Below are 15,755 nucleotides of genomic sequence, written 5' to 3'. Positions count from 1 at the left end.
CAGGCAGGACCACTGACTGCCAGGAACGCCCCCCCCCAGGAGCACAAGGACTGGTGTGCACACTCCCTGCTGAGGTGAGAGCGCCCCTCCCAGTGCCCAGGGGAGGCTGCGTGCTCCACAGATGCAGAAGCACGGAGTGACCGGCTCAAGACCCATTTGAGGTTGTAAGATAAGCTTGAGGGGGTTTGGTACCATTTTAATCACTTTTAGGTGTATAATTCAGTGGCATTAAGGATATTCCCAATGCTGTGCAACCACAATTGCTATTTTCAGAACATTTTCATCATCCCAAATAGAAGCTCTGTACCCACTAAACAGCAACTCCCCATCCCTCCTCCCCCAGCCCCTGGTAAACACCATTCTTCTTTCCGTCTCTACGAATTTGCCTATTTTAGGCACCTCACACAAGTAGAATCACACAATACCATCCTTTTATGTCTGATTTCTTTCACTCAGCATAATGTTCTTGAGGTTCAACCACATAGCATGTGTCAGAATGTCCCTCCTTTTTACGGCCAGATAACACTCCACCACATGGATATACGGTCATGTGCCACATAAGGATGTCTTGGTCAATGACAGAGCACGCATATCATGGCAGTCCCATAAAATTAGCACCACAGAACCTAGGTATTTAGTAGGCTATACCATCTAGGGTTGTGTAAGTACCATAGAGGAAGAAGAAATCTTCCTCTACTCTCTAGGTTCTTCTGGCTAGCCCAAGAATTACATCGACATGAGGCAGATTAACGGGGAAAAACAAACAAAAGTTTAATACGTGTACACATGGGAGAAACCCAGAAAACCAAGTAACTCACCAAGACGGCCAAAGCTCTCATCTTACATACCACCCCAGCTAAAGACCGAAGAAGGTGTTGGGGGTGGGGAGAGTCAGCGACTTCAAAGGAAAGCAAGGCAGTTCACAGGTAGGAGAAAAGGGGCAAACATTTGGAAAACAAGTGTGTGGCCACACAGAAACAGAAGAACACAGAGGGGAGCCCAACAAACAGGCTTTTCTAGGTTCCTCCCTGTCCACCACCCAGTTCATGTGATGCTAAGGTGACAGCTCGCTTCCTGAGACAGGTTTTTTTCATCTGAATTCTTTTAGGTAGTTAAGGGGGAGGCAATAAGAAAACCTTCTTGAGTCTTTTGTTTCTTAAAAATAATCAACCTAGGGGCTGGCCCGGTGGTGCAGCGGTTAAGTGCACACGTTCCACTTCGGTGGCCCGGGGTTCCCCAGTTCGGATCCCCGGTGCGGACATGGCACTGCTTGGCACACCATGCTGTGGTGGGTGTCCCACATATAAAGTAGAGGAAGATGAGCACAGATGTTAGCTCAGGGCCAGTCTTCCTCAGTGAAAAGAGGAGGATTGGCAGCCGTTAGCTCAGGGCTAATCCTCCTCCTCAAAAAAAAAAAAAAACAAAAACCTAAAATAATCCTCATGTTAAAGAGACACATTTTGGGGTGGCAAATTTTGTTCCCCTTCACTACACACTATGATATGCGCACAATGACAAAATCGCCTACCGACGCATTTCTTCAGAATGTATTCCCATCGTTAAGCGAAGCGTGACTGTACCACATTCCATTTATCCATTCATCAGCGGACGGACACGGGTTGGGTCTACCTTTCTGCTATTGTGAATAATGCTGCTATGAACACAGGTGTACAAATACCTGTCTGAGTCCCTGCTTTCAATGCTTTGGGGAATAACAAGCCAGGGGTGGAATCGGTGGTAATATTCCATTGTATGGATAGTCCACTTTCTGTTTCTCCATTCATCAGCTGGCAAGTGTGTTTAACTATTTGAGGAACCACAGACTGTCTTCCACAGCATCTGTACCATTTTACTTCCCACCAGCAGTGCACACGGGTTCCCATTTCTCCACATCCTCATCAACACTTATTATTTTCCATTTTTTGGGATAATAGCCAAGCCTGAGATTTTAAAGAGAAGGAAGAGGCACGTGCCACGGGAACCCCAGGTAAGGCCCCATGGTAAACCCTTGGCATCTGTGCACCTTACGCTGCGTTCTGTACAGAGCTACAGAAAGAACGCTTGTTGTAGAGTCAAGAGAATTCACTTTTCGTTCCAGCTCTGGTGCTTACGGCTGTGCGACTCTGGACAGATACTTAAACCACTCGGCCTCAGTTATGTCCACTGTAGGAATGCAGCTAATGTGCCAAGCGTCACCTCCTGCTGGAGGCAGGGCTGTGAACTGACAACAGGAATGGAAGAGAGTCTCTTCATAAACTCCATGGGCTGACACACAGGTGGTGGAAAGGGAGGACGGCTTCAACCTTCCTTGATATATCTTCTATGATAATATATGGAAAGGACTGGAATAGTTTTCCCTCCAACCTCCTCTTTCTCTGCCTTCAAATGGAGAAGCCAAAATACAGGAGAAAGTAAAAAGACAAAGAAGGAGTGGGCAAAAATTCTAGAGGATCTACTGAGGTCAATCTTGGCAATGGAAAAATTACTAGATGCACAGGACACATGTGCACGTGCACATGCACAGCATTCAAACCTCAGTGTGGACTCAAAGTTTGCCCAAATCGAAGCTGTCGCCACATCTAGAGAAGCAACAGGGCAGGAATTATCATCCCAACTTGTCAGGTGAGGAAACGAAGGCCCAGGGAGGTGAAGCAACCCTGCCCAAGGTCACACAGCACAGCTTAAATGGGGCCTCTGGACTCCTAGTACAGGCCAGCCAGAGCACAAGATGGCTGGGGACACCAGTCTCCACACAGGGCCAAGCCCCGCAGCTAGTTCTTAATCATCATCAGCAGCAGCAGCATCTCTCTTTCTCTCTCTCTCTCTCACACACACACACACAGACAGACCCTGACTGAGGTCTCTCATGAGAAGCCCAGGCTGCCTGGGGAACCACATCCCAGGAGAGAAGCAGGACCCCACTTCCTTGCTGGCTGGAAAAGCGTGCAGCCTCGTGGGCTACCAGCCTGATATCTCCATAGTGACAGAATCACAGAGGCTGTGGGGCTAAAAATAAAACCTCTACCTCCTGGAACCCCCGTCTGTTCCACTCCAGCTGCCAGGGGGGCTCAGCGAAGCTCAGTGACGCTCAGTGACCAACACCTAAACAGCAAAGAAAGGCCCTCAAGCCATGAGAACAGGTGACAACACACCCAGGATGCAGAATCAACCACCATCCACGCTCCCTGGGAAGAGTGTGAAGGTCGACACCCATGGGGTCATGGACAAATGGGCTCCACGTGGGCGAGTGCCAGCAAGCAAAGGCACCTGCCCCGTGGGCGCAGCTGTTCCCGCACACGCAGGTGCTCCCTCTTACGTCCCGAAAGTAAGACGTGTTCCTTCTTCTCCAAGGTGCACCATGGATCACATTTTCCCACTTGAGAAAACAAAAGTTTCACAGAAGGCTTAGCTTCCTAGTGGGCTCTCAAAATGGGCCCGTTGTACAGTAAACTGTCTAAAGTAGCAATTTAGCCGAGAGCTTCAGACCAGACTTTGAATCTATCAGCGTGTGACCTTGGGGAAGTCACTTTTCCCCTCTAGCCCTCAGATTTCTCCTCTGTGCGATGGCGTTAACTGCAGAGGGCTGTTGAGGACCTGGCACAGAGTAAGTGCCCCAAGAACTCAGCCATTCAGCTGCCTGGTGGGTCGTGTTTTTGTTGGCAGGCCAGCCTGAGAACCTAACCAGCGAATGGACACTCCAATGGGAAGCAGCCTTTGTGGTGCCAGCTGTGTGTCAGCTGGGAACTCCCCACATCAGCCAGCACTTTACACACACTGAACCCCCTCCCGCTCACACGTGACCTTCCACAAATCAATCCTCGCCTCAGCTTACCTTCCACGTAGTCTATAACATGCATCACGATTTATGATTCCTCGTACGAGTATTAACAATATTACGGCTAATTTTAAACGGCCTTAAAATTTTCAAATAAAGCATGATGAATGCAGCTCCTCATTAGTCACCCAGTCCGAAGTTAATAATTAAGCACCCTTAATTGGTGGATATGGAAATATACGGCACAGCTTCCTAGGCACCACTGCACACGACACTGGTCCTGGCCTGATAATGGATTTCCTAAGTCAGCTCACAGGGCTAATTCACATCAAAAGTTAATTAGCCTAATGAAGGCAAGTGTGACTTAGTGAATTCCAGATCGACTTTCTGCTCTGACTCAGCCACCCGGGAGGCTGCCAATGTCATCCTCCTGGCTTCGATTTCCTGAAGCACCAAGGGAGGGGTCCAGGGGACACTGTTTCTGGAGGCCCTGTGTCTCCAGCCTCCCCTACTGCTATGGCTGAGAAACAGCGAGCACTCAGGCCACCGAGAGGCAGCACAGGACACATGCCCACAACCTTCTCCTGGAGCTGGCTCTGGAAGCTCTGTGAGGGAGGAAACCTTCCAGGAAGTGGGAGTCCCAGGTGAGTCCCAGGTGGGTGGAAGGCCTGGTGCCACCAACCCTCATACTTATGGCCGATGAAGACCTGGACTGTCCCTGACCAGGGAGACAGTGGCCCACATGTGCAGGGCAACGGCCAGTTCACAAAACCACCCTCCCACCCAGTCTCTCGCTGCATCCACACAGCACTCCTGAGAGGGAGCATCACTACCCCCACTGGATGGACATAGAAACCAAGGCACAGAATGGTGCTTTCGTCAAAGCCCAATCATGTCGGCAGGGTGCGACTCAATCTGAGGTCCTCCTAGCCCAGTTGTCTTTCATTGTTCCCCATCCAGAGGCAAGGCAAAGTCAAAATCGCACTGGCCCAGAAATAGCCCAAACGTCCATCGATGGATGCGTGGATAAACATGTGGTGTGTACGTACAATGGGATATCATTCAGCACAAAAAGGACGGGAATCCTGATACAGGCTACAACACGGGTGAACCCGGAGGACATTATGCTAAGTGAAAGAAGGCAGTCACAAAGGGATAAATATTATATGATTCCACTTATATGAGGGACCTAGAGTCAAATTCATAGAGACAGAAAGTAGAATGGTGGGTGCCAGGGGCTGGGGCAGGGGGAAATGGGGGGTTGTTTAATTGGGACAGAGTTTCTGTCTGGGGTGACGAAAAGGTGCTGCAGGTGGATGGTGATGACAGCAGCACAACAACATGAATGTGCCTAATGCCACTGAGTGTACAGCTAAATATGGTAAATTTTACGTTATGTGTATTTTACCATGCACACAAGGAATGAAGTACTGTCACATGCTACAATACTGATAAACCTTGAAAGCATTACATTATGTGAAAGAAGACAGACACGAAAGGTCATACATTGTGCCACTCCACTTATATGAAACATCCAGAATAGGTAAATCTATAGAGACAGAGAGTAGAATGGTGGTTGCCAAGGGCTGGGGGGAGGAGGACATGGGAGTGACTCTTAATGGCTGTGAGATTTCCCTTTGGGATGGTGAGAATGTTCTGGAATTAGATAGAGGTGGCAGTTGCACAGCATTGTGAATGTGCTAAATGACACTGAATTGGACACTTTAAAAATGGTTAATTTTGTTATGCGAATTTCACTTCGATTAAAAAAAAGGAAAGAAAAGAAAATCTCACATTCTCCAGCCCTCTCTCCTGCATCCAGAGCCTCACCTGATGCCCCCTTTTTCCGCTGGGTATCCAGAGGCCCTTCCTGGCCATTCCCACGCGCTACACACGCTGGAACCTCCATTCTCCCTCCGTGGCCGAGGCCTGAGCACAGCCAGGGGCGTGGACTTCTTCCGGGTTATTCCAAGCACTGGTTAGGATTCCAGGGAAAGCAGGAAAACACCGGCAAGCAGCCACCTGAGAGGGCAGGTGGGCCAGACCACCTTCCCCAAGCCCCTTTTACTCAGAGATTTTGCTAAACCCCTCTTCCCAGTTCAGAACCAGGTGAGGCACTCCTTGATGGCCCACAGGCTGGCCAGGACTCCCAGACCCTGGGAGCCACACCAAGACTGTCACCGTCCAGGGCGTGGTTGATAGAGTGTGAGGAGCTCCAGGGATGTGTCTCCATCTGGGGCAAGGACCCAATCAGCTGTTCTGGACACATCCTTGCAGGCCTCCTGAGAAAAGAAGATCCTGAAACTCTTGTGAAGGGACCCTGACCTTTGTCACCTCTCAGCCCAGCAGCCATGGCCCCTTCAGCTTTCCCAGCTCAGAAGAGCCAGGAGAAAAAGTCTGGCAGACAACTGTGGTGCTGGTGGGAGACAAAGTGCGTTAACCTCCTCCTCCCCTACCTGGCTTCCTGCTGCACTCCTACCAAGGCCACTGGGTCCCTTCTCTTTCTCTAAAGAGCTGGAGAGGAGGCAAGGGCAGAAGTGGGGCAGGGAGAGGGAAAAGACACAGGCCAAGCTGAGCAGCCCAAGGGAAGAGCCCAGGCACACAAGCCTGGCTTACCCTGAACTGTGTTCTTATCAAAAGATCACGGGACCAGCCGAGCAGCGTAGGAGCTAAGTTCATGTGCTTTGCTTCAGTGGCCCGCAGTTCCCAGGTTCAGATCCCGGGTGCGGATCTACACTGCTCATCAAGCCAGGCTGCAGCGGCATCCCACATACAAAGTAGAGGAAGACTGACACAGATGTTAGCTCAGTGACAATCTTCCTCAAGCAAGAAGAGGAAGATTGGCAACAGATGTTAGCTCAGGGCCAGTCTTCCTCACGGGGGCGGGGGGTGTTCACCAGCCCCACACCCATGTAGGGGGATCTGCTTGACTAGCCATAAGGAGGTTTATCTGAAAGGCCAGCTCATACCTGAGGGAAGGAAAAGGTACCACCCAAGTACGTCACCCTCTAAGATTCAGATACACACACCCAGCAGTCCCAGCCTGGTGCCAGCTCTTGACCACGAGCCTCCAGGGGTGTGGCTGGAGGACTTGACAACAGGATCTCAAAAATCATGTCGACAGCCATGAGCCAGAGGATGCAACCCTGTCTTAGGGAGTCTGCTCTAAGTCCATGGAGCCCTTTGGCCTCTTTGAAAAGCAAAAGTTACAGAAAACAGAAGAAGAATTCTGTTCTCCCCGCTGAAAAAAAGAAAAGAAACAAAAGCCCACGCAAACCCAAACTGAAAAGTACCGTGCACTGTTCAGACTGAGCCAGACCAGGAAATACTGATGGATTTAAAAAACAACATGACAACGCAGCACAGGCCGTGTCACAGACATGACTGAACGTGAACATGAACATGAGGAACTAAGGACCTGGGTTAGGTTGAGTCCCAACTAGCAGTTCATTTCCCGGGTGGTCAGCCCAAACCATGCCGTCTCTGAGCTGTAGTGTCCCCAGGTGTGAACGGCGACAGGTGAAAGTCCTGGGGGCCAAATCACGACCTCTCCAGCCCGTCCCCTCACCTATACAATGGTCACCGCAGCGTTTACGTGCATCAAATGAAGCAGAACGGGCAAAAGCACCTTGTGCCCTGGAGGGCGTTTCACAAAAGACGTATCAACGAGAGGCCCCTTCACCTCTGAACCTGCAGCCACTGCCTCCCCCCAAATGGTCATCAGACCCGGAATCACCAGAAGGCCACTGTGCCAGGCACCAGAGACTCAGAGACAAATAAGGCAAGGTCCCTCGGCCTGTGCAGCAGCTGGGCTAGACCAGGGACCCCCGTGGTGTGGAGAGGGAAGAACTGCCTTCTCCTTGAGCAGGAATCTCAGTCCCCAGAAAAGTCCATAATCAAGGGTCACCTGGTTGGGTACAGATGGATGCTATTATTAGCCTAAACCCTCCCAACACCAGTCCTGCAGCTACCAGGACACCAAGACAAACTTGAGTGAACTGGACGCCCCGGATTTATGAGCCGGCCTCCAGTCTACTACCGTGTCCTTGAGTCTCAACCCCGCTCCACGCCCAGCCCTGGGATCAGAAGGTTTCAGGGAAACGGAAAGTCACTTCTTTTCGTGGGAAGGTCAAACCATTAGACTTGCTTTTTGCCAAAGCTCCTTCCAGCTCTCCTATTCGTAAGATTCTGGATTCCTTTCTCCCCGCTGCCGGAAAGTCAGACAGAACATTGCTCAGGAAAGAGAACTTTTACCCAGGGGGGAAATAACAGAGGTAAAAAGAAAAATGGGCGTAATCGGGTGCTGTAAAAGCTTGGTGCCCAAGGAGTGCAGAACAGATAGCGCTGGTCAGCAGTCAGTACCGTGAACTCACGACGTTACGGTGAGTCACCCAGGGCTAGGAGCTGAAGTAAAACTAGGGTTCTCCATCACAGTACAGGACGGGAGCTCGGCTGCATACTAATGCCAGGATCTGTTAAGCACCCCCCCCCGCTGCTCCCAGCAGCAAACGCACAGGCTGCGCTGCACCCAAGTGTAAATTAACGAGCTCCTTTCCGAGCCGGGTTAATACAAATCGTGCTCTGGACCAATTAAAGACGCCACTTCAGAACTTCGCCTCACTGCATTGGAAAGTGTCATACACATGGGGGAAAAATGAGGTCTTGGGTTACGCATGGCCGATTGATGGCTAAACAAGTGAGCGTGCTTTCAGAACTCTCGAGGCTTTTCTTATTAATGGTGTTTTAGTGCTGGGTTCTTAAACACATGAAACAAATTTTCTTTAAACGGGTAGTTACTGACTGGCTGCCGTGGGGAAGGCTGCAGGCCTCCCACCTCCCAGATGGTTCAACCACAATAAACGTGTGGCCTGTCAGATGCACAACACTGACAAACTAATTGAAATATGCTGCAACAAGCAGACCCAAAATAAATGTGAAATCGTTGTTTCCTGACACGAGAGCACGCCGAACGGCCTCCATGTCTGGCCGTCCCTGCTGACCGAATGTTCTCCCGCTCGGTAAGACTCACTTATGTGTGGTTTTCAAAGGACTTAAATGCTTTTTTCCCTTGTGATTACCCAAGAGGGGAAAATTCTAATTGCATAAAATGTTTGGTTTTTCTTCCTCTTATAAAAAAAAAAAAGCAAGTGAAATGTCAATTCTTACAAAGTGCCAAGAAAAGCAATTAAAGGGCCCTCTGGCAGGACAGAGGAGGGGCATGGACATGCCAGTGCTAAACCGGCCTTGACCCGGCCTCCAGACCTGCAGGGAAGGCCTGTTCCCGGTCAACCTCATGCCGACGGAAGCTGGTCCCTGCTGAAAACAGGGATGGTCACCTACTTCTACTCTGACACACCCCTGTCCCTCTGCCCAGCCCTTCAAGATGGCTTTTCAAGGGGCAGTAAAGAGACAGCAGGGGGACAGCTGGAAGTACCCACTGAGTCAGCCCTTCCTCCCCTGCCTCACGCAGGCCACTGGTGCCTGGTGGGCCCTACCTGGGGCCTGACTTCTTCATGGAACAAGGCCAGGTGAGGCCAGGAGGCTGCAGGGCCTGACTCAGTCCCGCGGGGCAGCAAGGAGGAAGAGCTCGTCCTGCTCACAGCCCAGCCGATGAGTCAGCCAGACCCCAAGGAGACCTGGGGGGATGGCCCCCCAGCTGCCAAAAGAGAAAATCCCGTCCTTCCCTGGGAATCACCTCTGCAAAGGGAGCGCGAGCCTCAGAGAGAAGAAAGAGCAACAATCTGCATTACCTAGTCTCAACACGTCACGGGGCACAGAGGGCGAAACGTTTTTGGAAAGCTTCCCAGGAATAAGAAGGCCAGGAGCTGAGGCCCCAGGAAGCCCCACGTGGCCCGTAACGCCTCCTTAAGAGGATCATTCCTTTGGGCAAAGGACTGCCCTCAGCTCCTCTAGCCAAGACCAGTTCTGCTAGGGGGCCCTGCGTGGGGTTGACAACCACACCACGCCACCCCACCCCCACCACGTGCAACGACACTGGGACCTCCTGCCCGCAGGCTTGTGGAAAGGGGAGATGGGTCACAGCAGGGCCGAGGGAGGGAAACCATGCCCAGATAGCTCTCCTTCCTCTGGCATCTAGGACGGAACAAACGCAGAATCTGCAGCCCCAGCCTGCATGCATCCAGTACTTACTGAGCGTCAACAAGATGCCCTGTTCTATAGGCTGGAGATACCGAGGGGGCAGACAGGATGGCAAAGACGGCAGATGGGCTCCCCATCCTGGGGGCGCCAGGAGGAGGGAGGAATCTGTGAGGGTGGCGAGAACTGATGAGAAAGAGCTGCACCTGGGGTCAACCATAGGCGAGTGCAAGTCTTGGCTCTGCCCCAGCTGCCTGTGCAAGCTCGAGCAAGTTATTACACCTCTCTGCTGTGAAATGCAGGCAACGGTCCCTCCTCATCCCTCAGGAACGCTGCGGTGCTCAAGTGAAACGCCGCAGCCGTGGAAGGACTTTGCATATCCAGTCAATCCTCATTACTTACAGATTCTGTATTCGTGAATTCGCCCACTTGCTAAAATTTATTTGTAGCCCCAAAATCAAGGCTCAGGGTGCTTTCGTGGTCATTTGTGGACAGACGCAGAGTGGCGAAAAACTCTGAGTCACCCAACGCGCATGTTCCCAGCTGAGGTGGAACAAGGCGCTCTGCCTCTCGTTTCAGCTCATAGAGTAAACAAGCATCCTTTCTGTGGCTTGTTTAGTAGCATGGTTTTCACACTTTTGTGCTTTTTGTTGGTGACTCCGCTGTCTGAAATGGCCCCGGGCGGAGGGCTGAACGCTGTCTAGGGTTCCTGGGCGTGGGAATGCTGTGATGTGTCTTACGGGGAAAATATGCATTAGATGAGCTTGGTTCAGGCACAAGTGACAGTGCTGCTGGCTGAGTTCAGTGGTAACGAATCAACAATATATATTAAATAAGGCATCTTTAAACAGAAACACATAAAACAAGGCTATATATTGATGGGTGGACAAACACATTGTGCCGAGAGGCTGGCAGGAACCTAACCCTGTACATCCCCTAGGAGCAGTGGTTCCATATTCGCTCATTCAGCGTCAAGTCACTTTACAGAACAAAACTACCTCGAATAACGAGCCTGACTGTGTTAGGTGACATGTTACACTTGGAGGTCCTCTGCTCTGCAGGGCCATCGCTCCTAGGGCTGCAGGCTGACGTGTCCACACCCCACCTATCCACGTGGCTCTGACAGGGGAATCAGCCTTGGGGTCCCCCGCGTCCTGTGGCCGCTTTGATAGCTCTCTGCCCTTCCCCTGAACCACCGACTCCTGACCCCGGTCCCACAATAGTGACCCGGGGCTGTGGGGGCCAGGGCACTGAGGAAAAGCTTTGTGAAGGATGCGGGACTTCAGTGAGGAGGGTGTGAAACTGCCTTTTAGATGCTTTTCCCCAAGGCTCTTGCTTGGGGTTTTGATTTGTCTATTACCGGAATCCTCCCTGTTGGTTAATTTTCTTTTGGTCCTCTGGCAAGGACAGTTGTTAACATGAGTAATTTAAGCGAATGCCAGCTCTCCTCTGCAACGGCACTCTTTACGTCTTTGGCCATAAAGGCTGAGCAGGGGTTTGTCATGGCGGTTGCCAGGCTGGGCATGAGGAAGGCATCGCTGAACCCATTTTACAGGAAAAAAGGGCCAACACACAGGGCTGCTGCCCATCGGGAGCCTCGCCGGTATAAAGAGCAGCACTGAACTGGTAATCAGTCATCTGGGTTCCAGGCTAATGGATGGGGCTCCTGCATGTCACCTCTCTTCTGCCAGCCTCAGCTCCTCTTCCTTAAGGAGGTGCAGCCCTCCCAGCTCCAGTGTCCCCGTGCCTTCCACCAAGGCCAGAGAGGATCTGAAAAGGCATCACCAGGCTCCTCACTTTCCCCTCTGGACCAATCCTCTCCTTTCGTACTAGAAGACCTGTTCTGGTGGAGCCTTTGTGCTAACCACATTTTTTAGACTCTTAAGTCCTACACACCTTTACAGGTGCTATGGCTATCAAAACTCCACCCATTCTTCAAAGCTTCTTTCAAATCCCACCTCTTCCAGGAAGTCAACCCTGACTGCCTTCCCAGAAAGGGCGTCTCCTCCTCTGAACTCTGCCTGCTGTTGAAGCAACACTTATCATACACACCCTGTGTTACGAGTGGTGCTCGTCTCCCTAAACACACTGGGAGTTGGCCTGAGTTTTCGGTGCAATATTATTATTGTACTCAATTCACATATCTGTCCACTGTTTTCTAGAAACCTTCTGTGATGACTTCTAAAGAATATAGGTAGGTTTACGCATAAACATACACACACATGTAGACGGACAGTAAAGCAAAGTAGAAATAAGCGTGCTGACTATGAGGATAACGGAATACAGTTGCCGGATGGAATATGGGGTTGTGCACTGAGCATCCTGGATGCCAGGGAGAGGAGGTGACCATAATCAGTGGAAAGACAGTGTGGGTGGCATGCAAGAGTCAGGCAGAACTAGGTACAAACCCAGAGAGCCTTTGGGCCAATCAGTTGACTTCCCTGTGTCTCAACTTCTTTCTCTGGGAAAACAGGAGAAGAAGACCACCTAACCTGTGAAACCGGGGGCCAACTGGCTTTAACTATACTCAGTTAGTTGTCTATTTGCAAAAGTAGTTAGATAATGTATTACTAAAGCCACCCTAGAGATAACATCTCTGACACTTGGGTCACCATGGTTATGGACAGGGTGCTTAAGTTTTTCAAGAACCGAGAGTCAACTCCTTGTCCAGTTCAGGCCAGTTGTGACCACCAACTCATCAACTGGGCCTGAGTAGATGACCCCCCTGATGTCAGGCAGCTAAGAACTTCACCTCAGACCATGGTGACGCCACCATTTTGTGCACATGCGTCCGCTGAAGAGCCATGGAGCTTGACAATGCTTGCACCTGCAATCATCTATTCCCACACTCAGACCACCCCACCCCTTTATCTCACAAATATCCCTAAGTCCCCATTTCCAGGAGATTGGTTCTCCAACCTCCTCACTTGGCTGCCTTGTGATTAAACGCTTCCTCTTGGCAAACTCCTCATCTTGATGATTGGCATAATCGTGTGGTGGGCAAAACGAACCTGTTTGGTAACACCTGCAGGATGGGTGGGGAAGCCCCGTGCACACACTATGTGCACAGAGTACACAAACAATACATGTTTTCCTTCCCCAACTTCCTTTTCATTATCAAGGGAGGAAGTTTTTAGTTTCTCCTGGGGGAGGTAAAGTTTGCTGGCCCTAAATTCTAAAAATTTTCATACGAGACCTGGTAAGATGCCTTGAGCAGAAGGGCCAATGCCCCAGATTATGGTTTTAGAGCAAACTGCATGGAGGATTTGTCGGCTCTATGTAATAACATCCCAGGTACTCAGTAAAAGATTAATAAGCATCAATGGAATGACCTGTGGGAAGCTGTGTAGAGACCACTTGGCTGCATCCGTGTCCGGTGGCAGGGGATTCTGTTAAGCAGGCGTCAGGATGCCTGTCTGCAGAGGCGTTGGTCTCGTGTGAGCAAGGCTGAGAAGTGGAATGCAAGCAGGTGACCGCTCACTTTGGTAGACGTGGTATTAGGTTGACTGCCTCTCCTGTCCACGGCTAAAGTGGCAAGAGTGAGATCGCTGTCCCTCCACTGAGAGCATACGGCCCCCCGGCATCTGTTCCGAAAGCAGCAGCGCTGTGATCTTGAAGCACCAGAAGTTTCCTCTTCTAATCTCCACAAATGACAGCACATTCTCCATGACTAGCTCTTCTCCGAGACCAAGCTGGAAAGACTCAAACGGATGGGATGGTTCGGAGAATATCTGCCTGGTTTGAAAATAGGCTAGGGAGGAAGGCAAAGTCGGCTTCCTGTAAGAGTGTACAAGCAGTCACCTTGGGAGGAGAGGGCTCTCAGCAGTCATCTAGACTGACTTTCTCCCCATTTATCCAACACTGTCCTGAGACCCGACCATGGGCCAGGCACTGAGGGTATAGAGAAAAGCAGTTCAGCACTGACCTCCCATGAGCTCAGTCTAGCGGGGAGGCACCTGTAAACATTTAACTGCCATTCCATGTGGCAAATCGGATTAGGGTGGCCCAAAGGTGGAGATGATAGACTACCCGGGAAGGCCAGTGAAGACCAGCCTGGGTCTCCACAATGGAGAGTTGATAAGGGAGAGGAGGCAGGGCCCAGATCCTGAAGGGCCTCCTATATGCAAAGGAGTTTTCTTTCAGATTCCATAAGCACCAACCAAGACCAAGAGAAACCAAGCAACTTAGTTAAGCTCATACAGATGTTCTGGGACAGCCGGGCATGGAACCCTGACTCCCATCCTCCAATTCTCTACCCTACTGCCTCCCTTGCACAGTGAGCTGTGGGAGGCCAAAGAGAGAAGGGCCATTCCACGCTCCCTGCCCAGGGAACCCAGACTCTGTGCCCGGCCATCACAGCAGAGCATGTACTGTCCTAGTCATTTGGCAAGTCACTCCCTACAAGAAAAATAGCCCTTCTTAACTCCTTGTGTTTCTCTCTGCAAAGGGTGAGGGCTAGGAATCTCTTCTGATCACAGCGTACAGTCTCTTAACAGAAGAAAAATAACTTAACAGCAACGGTCCAGGAGTCAGACAAGCTAGGGTCCCAGAGGCAAGCCAGGGAGGAGGCTCCTACTCCACCCAGACGCTGGCTGCACAAAGGGAGCTGACCCGGGGGCGGGGGGGGATCAGGGATGAATCAAACTCCAGCCCTGTCCTCCAGCAGGGGAGATAAGCCAGGCACAAAAGTCACTATAAAATCAGGCAGGCGGTGATAAGAGTCACACAAAAGACAGATAAAGCGCAGGGTGAGTTCAGAGCAGAGATAGTCCAGGTGGGGGCCTGGGTGGTGGATGGGATTCAGAGGAAGGGGAGCATTAACAACCTTCCCCACAGAAAGGGGGGCGTCTATCCTATCAGCTCCTCTGACTCCCGGTGGGTGCTGGCAAGAGAGCTGGTAGTAGACCCCGAAAGATGCTCAAATGAGGTCTCCTTTGAAGAATCCCGAGTCTGGAGGGGAGGAGACGGGCAGGCCCCAGTGCTTCCAGAACTGACCCAGCCCACATCTCAGAGGTAGGGAGAGCAAGGTGGGAGGAGGAATCTAGAATTTCTGTATAGGGGCAGCAAGTCTGTTGAAAGGGTACAGAGCCAGAGGACTTGTTTTGAAATGACATTTGCGTAGCAAGCACACGGTGTTTACTTAGAATGTGCATGTGGGGTTTCTTAGGGGGGAGTTAGCGCACATTATGGGGGAGGCGGACGCTAAAGTTTCCCTCTCCCCGTCACCCATCAGCCCTGCCCCTGAGAAGAACGGATGAGGGGTGGGTGGATGAGGAAGCCGCAGGCGCTAAGACACGGCTGGCACCTTAGATTACAACAGAAAAGGGAGACTCGGGATGCGGATGGGCCAGAGTTTCCTCCAGCCACGGAGGATACCGGGAGCACCGTTTCCTAAGTCCCGGACCCCTCTCTGAGGGCCGCACCCCATGCTAGGGCCCCGAACACCCACCCAGCCACGGCCGGGGCTGGAGGGACGTCCAGCTGGCGGTGGGAAGCGGCAGCAGGCTGGACCTAGGGCTGTGCCCACCGCTTCCTCCCGGCCCCTTCCCGGCTTTATCCTCAAGCGCGGGGGGGGACCGCCAGGCCCAGCACCGCACACCTGCCCCTTGACCGCGGGGACACTTGTCACTGGGGGAGGGGAGTCTTCCACGCCCGGCCGCAACCGACGGAAATTCGGAAATGAGCATTTGGGGCCCGAAGCCGGAGGGCTGGCGACTCCCGCGGCCGGACTCGGGCGATTTCCTGAGACTGGGGGCCCCGCGCGCGCCACACCCTCTCCCGGCGCGGGGCCCGGGTCCCCCCGCCCTCCCGCCGGGCCTCTCGGGGCCGCCCGCCCGCCCGCGCCCGGCACTCCGGGGCTCGCCGCGGGCCTGGGGAGGGGGCC

This window comes from Equus quagga, chromosome 15 (genome assembly GCF_021613505.1).
Source record: "Equus quagga isolate Etosha38 chromosome 15, UCLA_HA_Equagga_1.0, whole genome shotgun sequence".
NCBI classification, from domain to species: domain Eukaryota; kingdom Metazoa; phylum Chordata; class Mammalia; order Perissodactyla; family Equidae; genus Equus; species Equus quagga.
The sequence above is the reverse complement of the archived record's forward strand: the minus strand, read 5'-3'. Positions refer to the sequence as shown.